The sequence below is a fragment of the Dama dama genome, chromosome 19 (genome assembly GCF_033118175.1).
Source record: "Dama dama isolate Ldn47 chromosome 19, ASM3311817v1, whole genome shotgun sequence".
Lineage (NCBI taxonomy): Eukaryota > Metazoa > Chordata > Mammalia > Artiodactyla > Cervidae > Dama > Dama dama.
Window position 1 is genome coordinate 87,128,356 of NC_083699.1, and position 15,526 is coordinate 87,143,881.

General features: G+C 40.8%; 1 long non-coding RNA gene across 1 annotated transcript; it reads right to left on the minus strand.

Moving 5' to 3' along the window:
- Window positions 1–1,452: 1,452 nt before the first annotated feature.
- Window positions 1,453–13,731, minus strand: LOC133073764 (uncharacterized). The gene is made up of 3 exons (XR_009697042.1): window positions 13,598–13,731; window positions 11,498–11,600; window positions 1,453–7,621 (listed from the first exon to the last, which is right to left on the minus strand). It is a non-coding gene; the product is annotated as an uncharacterized LOC133073764 (long non-coding RNA).
- Between the last annotated feature and the right edge of the window lie 1,795 nt (window positions 13,732–15,526).

Sequence of the window (15,526 nt, forward strand, 5' to 3'; positions counted from 1 at the left end):
CAAATTCTCCAATTCTGCCATTTTTGCTGCTGACATCATAGAGTACTCTCTCCCCTTTAAACTCTGGTCTCTAATGCACTATGTTCATCTCTCTCACTTTTATTTAAATAAAGATACTTTTTAAAACTATCAGCCAACTTCAGTGACTAACACCTTTCAACTAGTTTTTAAACTTTTCATTAGAGAAATTTTTAAAAATACATACAAGTAGAGACAGAGTAAAATGAACTCATGTATATTCATTAACCCAAGATCAATAATAACCAACATTCTTCCATATTTATTTCATTTCTATTACCCACTTTTATTTCAGTACTCACCTCCAATAAATATAGACTCATTTTAAACATAACTTCAATACCACTGTCACACCCAATTATATTAATTCCTTACTATCACTTAATATCTAGTCCATGTTCAATTTTCCCCCAAATGTCTTAAAAATATCTTCTTTTTCTTCCCCCAAATCAGAATCCAAACCAGGTTCACATATAGCACTCCTAAATGCATATGTGGGGAATTAGAAAGCCACTGCATGTACCCAGAGAAAGGTGCAGGCTAAAAAATACCTCAAGTTTATAGGTCAGGCTGATCCTCAGCACAAAGACAGCCACAGTTTAAAACAAAGAAAAACAAAACCCAGCAAACCACGGCAAAGAAAGAGAATCTTATTTCCATAGATATTACTAGATTCAAACCTCCAGTTTTCAATAAAAAGTAAAGCAAAGAATCTGGAAAGCATGACTTATTCAAAGGAAAAAAGAAAATCAAAAGAAACTGTCCCTGAAAACAAAACAAAACCTGATGGCGGATCTACTACACAAAGCATTTAAAACAACCACCTTAAAAAATTCAAAGAACTAAAGGAAGATGTGGAGAAAAAATATGAAAAAATATATGATCAAAAGAGAAATATCAGTAAAGAGAAAACAAAACAAAAAAATCAAAAATATTCTGGAGTTGAAAAGTATGATAACTGAAATAAAAAATTTACTAGGGGCATTCAATGCAGATTTGAGCACGCAAAAGAGTGAATCCCAGTAAGTGTGAAGCTAAGAGAATGGAAATTATCAACTCTAAGGAATAGGAAAAAAAAAAAAAAGACTGAATAAAAGTGAACCTTACCTAAAGGACCTGTGAGACACCACCAGTTGTGTCAACACACGAATTGTGGGAGTCCCAGAAGGAGAAAAGAGAGGGTGGCTGGGAGAATATGAAATGATGGCTGAAAACTTCCCAAATTTGTTGACACAAACTCCTAGAAACATAAACTCAGAGACCTACACCAAGAAGTACTACAATCAAGCTTTTGAAAGAACAAAGAATCGTGAAAGCAGCAAGGGAGAAGTGACACATCACACACAAGGAATCATCAGCAAGCTTACCAGCAGGTTTCTTGACAGGAACTTTGGAGACCAGAAGGTAGTGAGAGGATATATTTCTTTCTGAAAGAAAGAAACTGTCAATCAAGAATCCTATGTTTGGCAAAACTATCCTTCAACAGTGAGAACAAAAGAAAGATATTTCCAGATAAGCAAAAGTTTAAGGAGTTCCCTACCGCTAGACCTGCCCTGCGAGTAAAGGTAAAGGGAGTCCTCCTGGCTGAGGTGAAAGGACACAGACTAAAGCAAAGCCACAGGAAAGACAAGTATCTCAGTAAAGGTGCATGGCACGGGAAACACACGGGCGACTGTAAGAGCTGCTACTATCATAACAAAGATGTGTAGCTCCACTTTTTGCTTTCTACATGACTTAAGAAACAGATCGTTTTTTACAAAACAATCATTAGTCTAAAGCTAATATTATTATAACTTTGGTTTGTAATGTCACACATTTTCTACCTAATTTAAGAGACTAACTCATTTATTAGAATTCTTAATTTGTTTTCAGGCACACATGTATAAAGATGTAACTGTGCAGCATCAACAGCTGAAAGAGGTGGGGATAGAGCTATAAAGCAGCAGGTTATTTAATTAAAGCTGTGATCAATTCAAATTAGTGTTATAATTTTATAATGGTAAATGTAATCCTCATGTTAACCACAGAGAAAACAGTGATAGAATATATAGAAAAAGAAAACATTCTGCTATAAAAAAAAAAAAAATCAACTAAACACAAGAAGACAGTAATACAGGAAATGAGGCGGGAAAAAAGCCATAAGATGTTACAAAAAAATAGCAAAATTACAGATAGTAATCCCCTACCTGTCAGTAATCACTATAAATGTAAAAGGGTCAAACTCTTGACAGACTGGTAGAATGAATTTAAGAAAATATGATCCAACTATGTGCTTAAAACAAGACCCATTTTAGAGCCAGAGACACAGAGAGATTGACAATGAAAGAATGGTAAAAGGTATTTCATGAAAATAATTTTTAAAAAAAAGAAAAAAAGTGTAGCTATATTAGTACTAGACAAAATAGACTTTAAATCAAAAAAGGCCACTAGAGACCATTTTAGAGCCAGAGACACAGAGAGATTGACAATGAAAGAATGGTAAAAGGTATTTCATGAAAATAATTTTTAAAAAAAAGAAAAAAAGTGTAGCTATATTAGTACTAGACAAAATAGACTTTAAATCAAAAAAGGCCACTAGAGACAAAAAAGGACATTACATATTAATGAAAGATTCAATACAGCTAGAACATAACAATTATAAACTCTTATGCACTTAACAACAGACCACTAAAACATGGGAAGTAAAAACTGACAGAATTGAAGGAAGAAATAGTTCTACAATATAGTTGGAGATTTTAACACCCCATTCTCAAGAATACAGACAGAAGAACAGTAATGAAACAGACAACATGACAGAGTAAAACAACCAGATCTAGTAGATTTATAAAGAACACTCTGGGGAATTCCCTGGTAATCCAGTGGTTTAGGGCCCCATGCTTCCACTGCAGGGAGCACGGGATTGATCCTTGGTCAGGGAACTAAGATCCCACAGCTGATCAAAAAGAAAAAAAGAAAAGAAAAGAACACTGCTCAACAACAACAGAATACAGTCTTCCAAGGGCACATGGGACATTATCAGGCTAGACTATATGTTAAACCACAAATTAAGTCTCCACAAACAGGTGACATTAGAAATCAAAAACTAAAACAAAAATTCATAAGTTTATGGAAATTAGACAACACATTTGTAAATAATCAATGGATGAAAGAAGAAATCACAAGAGAAATTAGAAAACTCTTAAGATATTAATGAAAACAAAACACAATATTTCAAAACTTATGGGACACAGGGAAAGCAATCCTAAGGGGGAAATTTGAGTTATAAAAATTTACATTAAAAACATGAAAGATCTCAAATTAACAACCTAAGTTTGCAACTTAAGGAACAAGAAAAAGAACAAACTAAACCCAAAGCTAGCAAAAGAAAAAAATAAAGATTAATTAGAGCAGAAACAAGGAAATATAGACTAGGAAAGCAATAGAGAAAGTCAATGAAAGACATCTGAAAAGATCAACAAAAATGACAAATTTTACCTGATGAACAGGAAAAAAAAGAGAAGACTCAAATTACCCAAATCAGAAATGAAAGTGGGAATATTACTACCAATTATACAGAAAAAAGTATTAAACAATATTATAAACAATTGCATGCCAAGAAACTAGATAACCAACATGAAATGGACAAATTCCTATAAACACAAAACCTACCAAGACTGAATCACCGAGAAATAGAAAATCACAATACATCTGTAACTAGTAATAAGACTGAATCAGTAATCAAAAAACTCTCCCCAAAAGAAAAGCCATGGACCAAGTGGCTTCACTCAGAAATTCTATCAAAACATCTAAAGAACTACTAACAATCCTTCTCAAACTATTCCAAAAAATCAGACAAGGGAATACTTTCTAACTCATTCTTGGAGGATAGCATCACCTTAATATTAAAAAGTCAGACAATACAAGAAAAATAGTAACATCCCTTACAAGCATTGATGCAAAATACTAGTAAACCAAAGGCTTCCCAGGTGGCTTAGTGGTAAAGAATCTGAGTGCCAATGCAGGAGGCACAGGAGACGAGGATTGAACCTTGGGTTGGGAAGACTCCCTGGAGGAGGAAATGGCAACCCACTGCAAGTATTCTTGCCTGGAAAAATCCCATGGACAGAGGAGCCTGGAGGGCTATAGTCCATGAGTTCGCAAGGGTTGGACATGACTTAAGAAATTGAGCATGCACACACTAGTAAACCAAATTCAGCAGCATATATACCATATTCAAGTGGGATTTATACTTGGAATGGAGGAATTAGTTCAACATATGAAAAGAAATCAGTGTATTACATATTACACTACATTAATGGAATGAAGAAAAAAACATACAACTGATGCAGAAAAAGCATTTTACAAAATCCAACTTCTTGTGATAAACACTCAACAACTAGGAATAGAAGGAAACTAACTCAACAAAAGATCCCTTGGAGGAGGAAATGGCAACCCACTCCAGTATTCTTGCCTGGAGAATCCCATGGACAGAGGAGCCTAGGGTCTTAAAGTGTAGAACATGATTGAAGCAAACTAGCACACACACAACTCAGCAAAAGCCATATATGAAAAAGCTACAGTGAACATCATATTCAATGATAAAAGACTACAAGCTTTCCCTCTAAGATGAGGAACAAGGCAAGGATGTCACATTCACCACTTTTATTCCATATAGAAATGGAAGTTCTCACCAAGCATTTAAGCAAGAAAGAGAAATAAAAGGTATTCAAATTGGAAAAGAAGTCAAATTATCTGTATTTGCACATGATATGATTTTATATGCCAAAAACCTTAAAGAATACACACACACACACACATTAGAATAAATGAACTCAGCAAAGCAGCAGAATATGAAAATCAGCATATAAAAACCATCTGCATTTCTATACATTAACAATGAATAACCTAAAATGGAAAATAAAAGAACTCCATTTACAATAGCATCAAAGAATAAAAATAGGAGTAAACTTAACCAAGGAGGTGAAAGTCTTGTACAATGAAGACTACAAAACATTGCTCAAAGAAATTAAAAAGACATAAGCAAATGGGATCGCATCCAATATTCATGGATTATAAGACTTAATATTAAGACATCAATACTAACCAAAGCAATCTACAGACTCAGTGTAATCCCCATCAAAATCCCAATGACATTTTTTTCAGAAAGAGAAAACCCATCCTAAAATACATATGGAATCTCAAGGGACCGTGAATAGCTTGAATGTAATCACCCGAATGTAATCTTGAAAAAGAAGATTGAAGTTGGAGGAGTAACAGCTTCCTGATTTAAAACTCCTTTGCAAAGCTACACAAATCCAAACAGAGTGGTGTTCGCATAGACCAACTGCATAGAATAAAGAGCCCAGATATAATCCCCCACATTTATTGTCAAATGTGAGCACTGAGGATGCTTTTGAACTATGGTGTTGGAGAAGACTCTTGAGAGTCCCTTGGACTGCAAGGAGATCCAACCAGTCAATCCTAAAGGAAATCAACCCTGAATATTCATTGGAAGGACTGATGCTGAAGCTGAAACTCCAATACTTTGGCCACCCGGAAAAGACTCACTGGAAAAGACCCTGATGCTGGGAAAGATTGAAGGCAGGAGGAGAAGGGGACGACAGAGGACAAGATGGTTGGATGGCATCACTGACTTGATGGACATGAGTCTGAGTAAACTCTGGGATTTGGTGATGGACAGGGAAGCCTGACGTGCTACAGTCCATGGGGTCGCTAAGAGTTGGATACGACTGAGCGACTGAACTGACTGTCAAACGGTTTTCAATAAGAGTGCCAAAAAGCCTTCAAAAGGATATAGTCTGTCTCTTCCTCTGCTGTGAAAACTGTAAAAAGAATGAAGTTGTACCTTTCTTAAGACCACACAAAAATTAACTCAAATGGGTCAAAGACCTAAATTTAAGAGCTTAAACTGTAAAAATTTAAAAGAAAACACAGGGTAAAAGCTTCACAATCCTGAATTTGGCAATGATTTCTTAGATATGACATCAAAGGCATAGGCAACAAAAAGTAAAAACAGACAAACTGGACTTGACAAAAATTTAACATTTTTTTTTTGTGCATCAAAAGATACTATCAACAGAGTAAAAAGGCAATCCATGGAAAGGGAGAAAATATTCACAAATCATTTATGTGATAAGGAATTAATATCCAGAATATATGGGGCTTCCATGGTAGCTCAGTGGTAAAGAATTTCCCTGCCGATTCAGGAGACACAAGGGACACAGGTTTGATCCCTGAGTCGGGAAGATCCCCTGGAGAAGGAAATGGCAACCTACTACAGTATTCTTTCCTAGGCAATCCCATGGACAGAGGAGCCTGGTGGGCTATAGTCCACGGGGTTGCAAGAGTCAGACACAATTAGCAACTAAATAACGATAAACAATCCAAAATATAGAGAGAATTCCAGAAACTTAACAAAAAAAAATCTGATTAAAAAATGGGCAAGAAACCTGAACAGACATTTCTCTAAAGAAAATATAAAAAAGGCTATAAACACATGAAAATATTTCAACATTACCCATTAGGTAAATGCAAACTAAAACTACAATGAGATACCACCTCATACCCATTACGATGGCTAAAAGAAACAGAAATAACAGTTACTCATGAGGATGTAGAGAAACTGAAACCTTTGTGCACTGTCAGGAATATAAAATGGTATAGCTGCTATGAAAAATAGCATGGTGGTTCTTCAAAAAATTTAATGTAGAAATGCCATTATGATTCAGCAATTTGACAAAAGAACTGAAAGCAGGGTCTTAAAAAGATCTTTGAACATCCATGTTCACAGCAGTATTATTCACAAAATATAGCTAAAAGGTGGAAGCAACCCAAGTTCCATCAGCAGATGAATAGATGAGTAAAATATGCTATAAACCATACAGTGGAATATTATTCAGCCTTAAGTAGTAGTGTAGTGTATGCAGCTCAGTGGTGTTCAACTCTTTGTGACCCCCATGGACTGCAGCCCACCAGGCTCCTCTGTCCATGGAATTCTCCAGACAAGAATACTGAAGTAAGCAGCCATTTCCTTCTCCAGGGTGTCTTCCTGACCAGGGATCAAACCTGGGTCTCCTGCACTGCAGGTGGATTCTTTACTGTCTGAGTCATGAGGGAAGCCCATTCAGCCTTAAACAGGAAGGAAATGTTTACCTAAGTTACAACACGGATGAACCTTAAGTATATTAGCTAGTCACAAACAAATGCTGTATGATCCCACTTATACAGAAAGTACAATGGTGATTGCCAGGGGAATGGTGAGTTATTTAACGGGTATAGAATTTCAGTTTTACAAATGAAGAGTTCTGTGTGTGTTTCCAGAGACAGAGCTAGGATAGTTATATCTACCTGTCTACAGAAAAGATTAAAACCATGATTGACTCAGGATCCCAAGAATACAGATTATGATCTTGAAATGCTATTTCCTTCTGGATAAAAAAAAGTTTCTTGAAGATATTATTTCAGATTTGGGACAGAATTGACTCAAGATATCAGACAAGGGAGTTATTAAAGATTAGTAGAGCTGGACTTCCCTGATGGTCCAGTGGTTAAGATTCTGTTTCCAATGCTGGGGGCACAGGTTCAATCCCTGGTCAGGAAGTAGCTAAAAAAAAAAAAAAAAAGACTAGTAGGGTCATGTCAAAAGGATAGGCTTGAGTAGGCTCCTCCCACTCAAAGATGAGAGCACATTAGCCTTGATAATTAAAATAACTGCAATGAACTGAAACCCATAAAATGTTTCAATTTATGACTTCATATTGATATTAGGCTTTTTAAAGGAATTATCTTCAGAAAATAAGGAACCAATTCATTTTCTCAAAAATTGGTAAATAAATGCAACAAATTGTTTATGCTGCCTTTCCTAAAGAGATTTTACTGCTATTCAACTGAGGGGCTAATATTCTAACTAACAAGTAAAAGAAATGATAGGATATCACTATTTTGCAGCCTTCAATGAACATATACAGGCATCAAGCATCAACAGGTACTGGAAACACAAAGAGAAACGAGACAATCTGCACCTCCTATGATCCTGCCAAACACCACCTAGAAAATTGCCAAAGGAATTGAACCTGAGTCTAATCCAGTCTTTGATCCAGCTACAAATGTGTAGCAATTACCCAGGGCAGAGGAACATAATCAACTGTACATGAGTATGCAAATTGCAAAATCCAGACTGTAGGATATATAGGTCAAATGAGCCAAGTTCTTCAGATAAATTATAAGGAAAAGAAAGGAATAGGGGAAAAACCTACAGATTAAGAGTTTTATTTTTAATATAATGAGCAAGAGATACACTATAATGCTGAAGAATACAGATTTAGGAAAAAACTTTTTTTTTTAACACAAGGAGGAAATTACTGTAAAAGTCAGAAGAATGCACTAATGGGAGTACAGAAGTAGTTGTAATTGGGATAGACCAGTCTTAGCATGGCTAGCATGGTTCTCTACCCTGACCTAGGTGGTATCATCACTTAATTTGTTAAGGTATACATTCAGTATGTGTGTTCATTTCTGTTTGATTTCATAATAAAAGTTCACTATTTAAAAAAAAAAACTATTAAATAACAATAAAACCAAAAGTAAAGGAAATACTAACCAAAAGAAGGCTGGTATAGCCAGAATAGTGGGGTTTTAAACCATGGCTTCTGCCACACAACCAGGAAGCCAGTAATCTCTGTGCCTCAATTTCCTTATCATAAAATGAGAATAATAAAAGTATTTAGCTCACAGGTTCTTGGGAAGATTAGGAAAGTTAAAATAGAAAGGACTAATTGAACAGTGCCTGGCACACAGCAGGATAGAGCAGATGATTAGAATTGGTGACCAGCTATCTGTGTTATCTTAAATACTTAGCCTCTCTGGGCTTCAGTTTCCTTTATGGAGCTTCAAATACCTGATAGGATTATGAGGAGGTCAAAAGGAAATATATGTACAGTTCAGTTCAGTCACTCGGTCGTGTCTGACTCTTTGCGACCCCATGAATTGCAGCACGCCAGGCCTCCCTGTCCATCACCAACTCCCAAAGTTTACTCAAACTCATGTCCATCGAGTCGGTGATGCCATCCAGCCATCTCATCCTCTGGCGTCCCCTTCTCCTCCTGCCCCCAATCCCTCCCAGCATCAGGGTCTTTTCCAATGAGTCAACTCTTCGCATGAGGTGGCCAAAGTATTAGAGTTTCAGCTTCAGCATCAGTCCTTCCAATGAACACCCAGGATGGATCTCCTTTAGGATGGACTGGTTGGATCTCCTTGCAGTCCAAGGGACTCTCAAGAGTCTTCTCCAACACCACAGTTCAAAAGCATCAAGTTTTCAGTGCTCAGCTTCCCTCACAGTCCAACTCTCACTTCCATACATGACCACTGGAGAAACCATAGCCTTGACCAGACGGACCTTTGTTGGCAAAGTAATGTCTCTGCTTTTTAATATGCTATCTAGATTGGAAGGAAAGTTATGACCAAGGAGAAAGCGTATTTTAATTTCATGGCTGCAATCACCATCTGCAGTGATTTTGCAGCCCAAAAAAATAGTCTGACATTGTTTCCACTGTTTCCCTGTCTATTTCCCATGAAGTGATGGGACCAGATGCCATGATCTTAGTTTTCTGAATGTTGAGCTTTAAGCCAACTTTTTCACTCTCCTCTTTCACTTTCATCAAGAGGCTCTTTAGTTCCTCTTCACTTTCTGCCATAAGGGTGGTGTCATCTGCATATCTGAGGTTATTGATATTTCTCCCAGCAATCTTGATTCCAGCTTGTCTTCTTCCAGCCCAGCGTTTGTCATGATGTAAATAAGCAGGGTGACGACATACAACCTTTACAGACTCCTTTCCTGATTTGGAACCATTCTGTTGTTCCATGTCCAGTTCTAACTGTTGCTTCCTGACCTACATACAGGTTTCTCAAAGGCAGGTCAGGTGGTCTGGTATTCCCATCTCTTTCAGAATTTTCCACAGTTTATTGGTATCCATACAGTCGAAGGCTTTGGCATAGTCAATAAAGCAGAAATAGATGTTTTTCTGGAACTCTCTTGCTTTTTCGATTATCCAGAGGATGTTGGCAATTTGATCTCTGGTTCCTCTGCCTTTTCTAAAACCAGCTTAAACATCTGGAAGTTCACGGTTCACATATTGCTGAAGCCTGGCTTGGAGAATTTTGAGCATTACTTTACTAGCATGTGAGATGAGTGCAATTGTACGGTAGTTTGAACTTTCTTTGGGATTGCCCTTCTTAGAGATTGGAACGAAAACGGACCTTTTCCAGTCCTGTGGCCACTGCTGAGTTTTCCAAATTTGCTGGCATATTTAGTGCAGCACTTTCACAGCATCATCTTTCAGGATTTGAAATAGCTCAACTGGAATTCCATCACGTCCACTAGCTTTGTTCATAGTGATGCTTTCTAAGGCCCACCTGACTTCACATTCCGGGATATCTGGCTCTAGGTGAGTGATCACACCATTGTGATTATCTGGGTCATGAAGATCTTTTTTGTACAGTTCTTCTGTGTATTCTTGCCACCTCTTCTAAATATCTTCTGCTTCGGTTAGGGATGGGCCGTGCAGAAGCACACCGGCTGCGACGCACAGCGCAGAAGCGCGGCCGTGAGGAGCTACCCCTCGCCCAAGGTCAGGGGTGGCGACTGAGAGCGCCAGGCTGCGACAGCACAGGAGCGGCGCAGAGAAGCTTCCCCACATTGGAGGTCAGGGGCAGTGGCCAAGAGGAACTTCCCCACGTCCGAGGTCAGGGGCGCCAGCCGAGAGGAGCTTCCCCACGTCCGAGGTCAGGGGCGGCGGTCGAGAGGAGCTTCCCCACGTCTGAGGTCAGGGGCTCCAGCCGGGAGGAGCTTCCCCATGTCCGAGGTCAGGGGCGGCGGCCGAGAGGAGCTTCCCCACACCCGAGGTCAGGGGCGGCTGCTGAGAGGAGCTTCCCTACGTCCGAGGTCAGGGGCTCCAGCCAAGAGGAGCTTCCCCATGTCTGAGGTCAGGGGCGGAGGCTGAGAGGAGCAACCCCACCTCCAAGGAGCAAAGAGCAGCTGCTGCGTGGGGGCAGAAGGGCCGAGAGGAGCTACTCCACGTTCAAGGTCAGGAGGGGCAGCCGTGAGAAGATACCCCTCGTCCAAGGTAAGGAAGAGCGGCTGCGATTTGCTGAATCAGCCATGAAGGGATACCCCACACCCAAGGTAGAGAAACCCAAGTAAGACGGTAGGTGCTGCAAGAGGGCATCAGAGGGCAGACACACTAAAACCACAGTCACAGAAAACTAGCCAATCTGATCACAGGCCCACAGTCTTGTCTAACTCAGTGAAACTAAGCCATGCCGTGTGGGGCCACCCAAGATGGTCAGGTCATGGTGGAGAGGTCTGACAGAATGTGAGCCACTGGAGAAGAGAAGCGACTATATGTACAGTATTCCATAATTAGTAGATTCTTTTCATGGTCTCTCAATTCCCAGAGAGAGTTATCTACCACATCAGACATACCTCAGTCATACCACATTCCTCTTGCACTTTTCACCTCCTCATTCAAGTTGATGTCAATGAAATGATCACTCAGTGAGTCTCACGTATGAAACTGGATCTTCATCTAGGTTTCAAAAAGAGATCCAAATCTTAAAATGCTCATCTCCTAGTAAGAAAGGCCTTGTGTTATTCCCAGAGCAGGCATCTATGGTACTGGTGGTAACCACTAAACAAAAGCTGGAATCACAGAATTAACTGCTAATGGACATCAACGGTCACCACCAAGTGCCTTCACTGGTGTCTTCTTTCCACTTACCTTTCCTTTCCCAGCTGTGCTAAAACATTTAGCTGGGTGTCCAACTCTATCACTGTCTAGCATCAATTCTGATTCTGGCTTCAAAGGCAGAATAATTCTTATTGTCGGGAGTACTCTCAGACAGACAGAAACCACTGAATATAAAAAGCAAAGGCAGGAAGAACAACTCACAATTTCACCTGTGACCAAGCCCTCCTTTTCAGGGGCCCATGCTGTGAAATTAATGTGCCAATGGTTTGCAGCAGTCTTCTCCCCACTACAAACTGTATCAAGACACAGGTCTGGAACTTTGCGTCAGAAGAAGAGACCCAATGCTTCCCCAAAGCCAAAGCTTGCTTTAATCAGTGTCATATCACACTGTAAGACAGTAGCAATAGCAGTTGCAGGGTAGGAGTTCATTTATACACTGCACAGAAAGACACATGCAGAGAAGCAAAACAAAGTTCTATCTCCTTGCACTGTCCATGTCTACCAAAAATCCTTTGGTAACTTGCCCTTTATAAGTCTGAAGCCCCTATAACATGCACCATACATTAAAATGTATTTATTTTTTTACTACTTTTGGGGGGGAAACTGGAAATAAAGCATAGGCGGTAGCTGTTCTTTCTCAAGTCACATCAAAATCTGTAATTAACTTTCTCAAAAGTACATATTTCACTTTACTGCAATAAATGGAACATGAAATGCTTTCAAAGTCTCTATTTAACGTTCCTAAGAAATAGTGAATTTACTGCAAGTAAGTAAACGAAATTAGGGCTGGATCTCCTCTAGACCAAATCATTCTGCCCCAGGAGAGGTTACATAAATGGTCAGAACACACCTCTAAGCAGAAGCTACAGCATTCCCTTGTCAGCCACCTCCTCCCCGAGGTGGGGTGGGCAAGGCTCAAGGCTATTTGGCAACAGCAAAAGTTAAAAAACAAAAACCTCATACAGAGGATTGAAACCAACATGGATAATGCGTGCACAGTGTTTAACCTTATAGTTAGAAAATAAAGTGGTACAAAAACACTTCTGTTTGGCCTGTGTGTTACAAGTCTCTCAGCCTTGCAATTATTTCCAACTCATTGATCAGAATAAAAATCAAATTAGACTCTGCATGAGGAGCCCCGCACTCTGAAATGGGCCTAATAAAACGGAGAAAGAGACAATCATCTACCTACACCTTCACGTATCCCCCACCTTGTACTCCTAGCCTTCACTAGCCAAGCGACCTCCTCAGACACCTTGACACTGAAAAGTGGAGCGGGTCGGTCCTGGTGGACTCTTGGGGATGGAGTAAAAAGTGAAAGTGAAGTCGCTCAGTCCTGTCCGACTCTTTGCGATCCCGTGGACCGTAGCCCACCAGGCTTCTTCGTCCATGGGATTCTCCAGGCAAGAATACTGGAGTGGGTTGCCATTTCCTTCTCCAGGGGGGATGGAGTAACTACCTACTTATTCAGAATCCAGGGCGCACCAAAAATCACTCCAAGCTTCACACTCATTGCCTCATTTAATCTTCTCAATCACCATGTAAGGCAAGAATTATCAGCTGTGTTCCACAAATAAAGAAACTGAGGCGCTGAGTTGTTACAAGGGGAGTCAAAGACCACAAAGGGCGGGAAGCCAGACTCGAACCAGGTTTATCAGGTTACCCGCGTCACCTCGGCCTTTTACTGGCATTTTAATTGGCGCGAAGCAGTCCCGAGGCGGCTCGTCTGACCGCTCTCAGGGCGCAGGTGAGGTCAGGTCCCGGGGTTCCTCGGGTAGGGGTTCCTCAGGCGGGGGCTCCGGCCGACGCCTCCGTAAACCTAGAACGCCGCTCACCTTCCTCAGCCGCCGCCTACCTCCCGCAGCGCGCTCAACCCGGCCGGCTCAGCCGCCTCCGGCCCCGCTTCTGCGACCGTTACCCCACCGTGGAAGGTCGGCCAATCGAGCAGGAGCTCATCGAGGAATCTGCCTCTGCCCCGGCTGGAACACCGCATCGATTTTCTCTGACCGCCCGGGGAGGCTGGTCCTGCCTCGCGCCCTCTGGTTGGCTCCGCGACTGGGGGCGGGGCTCGCCCTTGGCGTAGACTCCAGTGTGCGGGGGCGGGGGAAGGGCTCTGCGCCTGCGCACTTCCATCTCTCTCACTCCCTAGAACCCGGCTGAGCGCTGCGGTGCCTGGCACTTGGAGGACGCAAATAAGTGTGTTCATGACATTTTGTCCTCCCGTGAAGCATTTTTCAAGTCTCGACGAAGTGTCAGGCCAGACATCGAGCTCCAGAAATGCAAAAGAGGCTGATTGGAGATGTTCAAAGTGTAGTCAGGGAGATAGGTATGCACCCTGCAATTAACGGTGCAGTATGGCGGGCTTGATTAGAGAAAGGTGTTCAGGGCACAGAAGGGAACGAAAGGGAGGTTACCTGGGTCGCTGAACTCTCCCTTCTCCTTGAGTGAGTCTCAACCCTGGCTGCCCACTAGAATCACCTGGGGAAATTTGAAACGGATGCTCAGACCCCTGGCCAAGTATATCAGAATCAGACCCATAGGCCAATAGTTTGCTAAAGCTCCCCCCGGGTGATTCCAGTGTGCAGCCAAACCAAGATAGGGAACTATCACTACAAACCTAGAGAGGTGCATAAGAAGAATGGTGAGCTCCCCAACAAAACAGATAGGAAAGGCATTGAAACCACAGAAATGTGTTCAAGGGCAGAGGAGGGTGGGGTGGGAGGGGTGGTCTAAGGTTGTTGATGTCTTAGTGCAGAAAGAAGTCAGCCAGAGGAAAAGTGATAGACAAGATGCGGTTCATTGCAAGGAAGATGGGCAAGGGAGTATTGCTCAGAGAGCTTAACGGGGCTACAGTTTTATAATCAAAGGAAAAGTGGGGAGGGGGAGAATGACACCTTTTTCCTCATTCTTGAGTAGACATCAGGCTTCCATCATCACTTCCTCCTCCACATCAGGCTGGGAGTTATTTTGTCCCTACGTGGTCTAACTGGGTCTGTCCTGGCTCAATGGAAATGAGGGAAAAAAACAGTGATATATTCTAAAATATGGTGAATCATCTCAGCTTTCAGTATAATGCCATCTTTCACTTATATTTTTGTTTTTAGTGTGTGCAGAGGTGTAATCATAGTAGTAATACTAGTAATGTCCTAGTAATCATTAATTTACTGACCTCACTGGGCAGGATGCATGTCTCATGCCACCATTTTATTGTTTTGGAGCATGTCTCATGCTTCTGTTACCTGGCTTTGTTGCTAAGCAAGTCTGCTTTCTTGAGTGGGCATTGACTCACAGGAGTCTCCCATACTTTTCCTTTACCTTCAATCCCCTAGTGGGATTAACTATTTAATCACATACTTTGGCCCTTTACTCTGTTCCTATGGGTATTTACAGAAAACTTCACGTGCAAATTAAACTAATAACTCCAACAAAACCTGTTGTTATAACGCCTAGTTCACAAGTGCTCAGTAAACCTTACTTTTTTTTTTTTCTGTAATGAAATCTGGGCTCCTTTGGTACAGCTCATATCTGCTCTCCCTAAAAATCTAACTTCCAATTGGCCAATATAATAGGCTTCCTGAGGAGGCCGAGGAGTGTGTTGTGTCATTGGAGACTCAGAGGAAGAAGGCCTTAGCAGATGCACTAAGGAGCTGGGACTTTGTCCTGAAGGTGACAGGGAACCATAGATGAGTTTTCAAAAGAAGTATAAAGTGGAAAGGCTTTTGTTTGGGAATTTTCAAGCCTAACTTTCTTGCATCCTGATATAG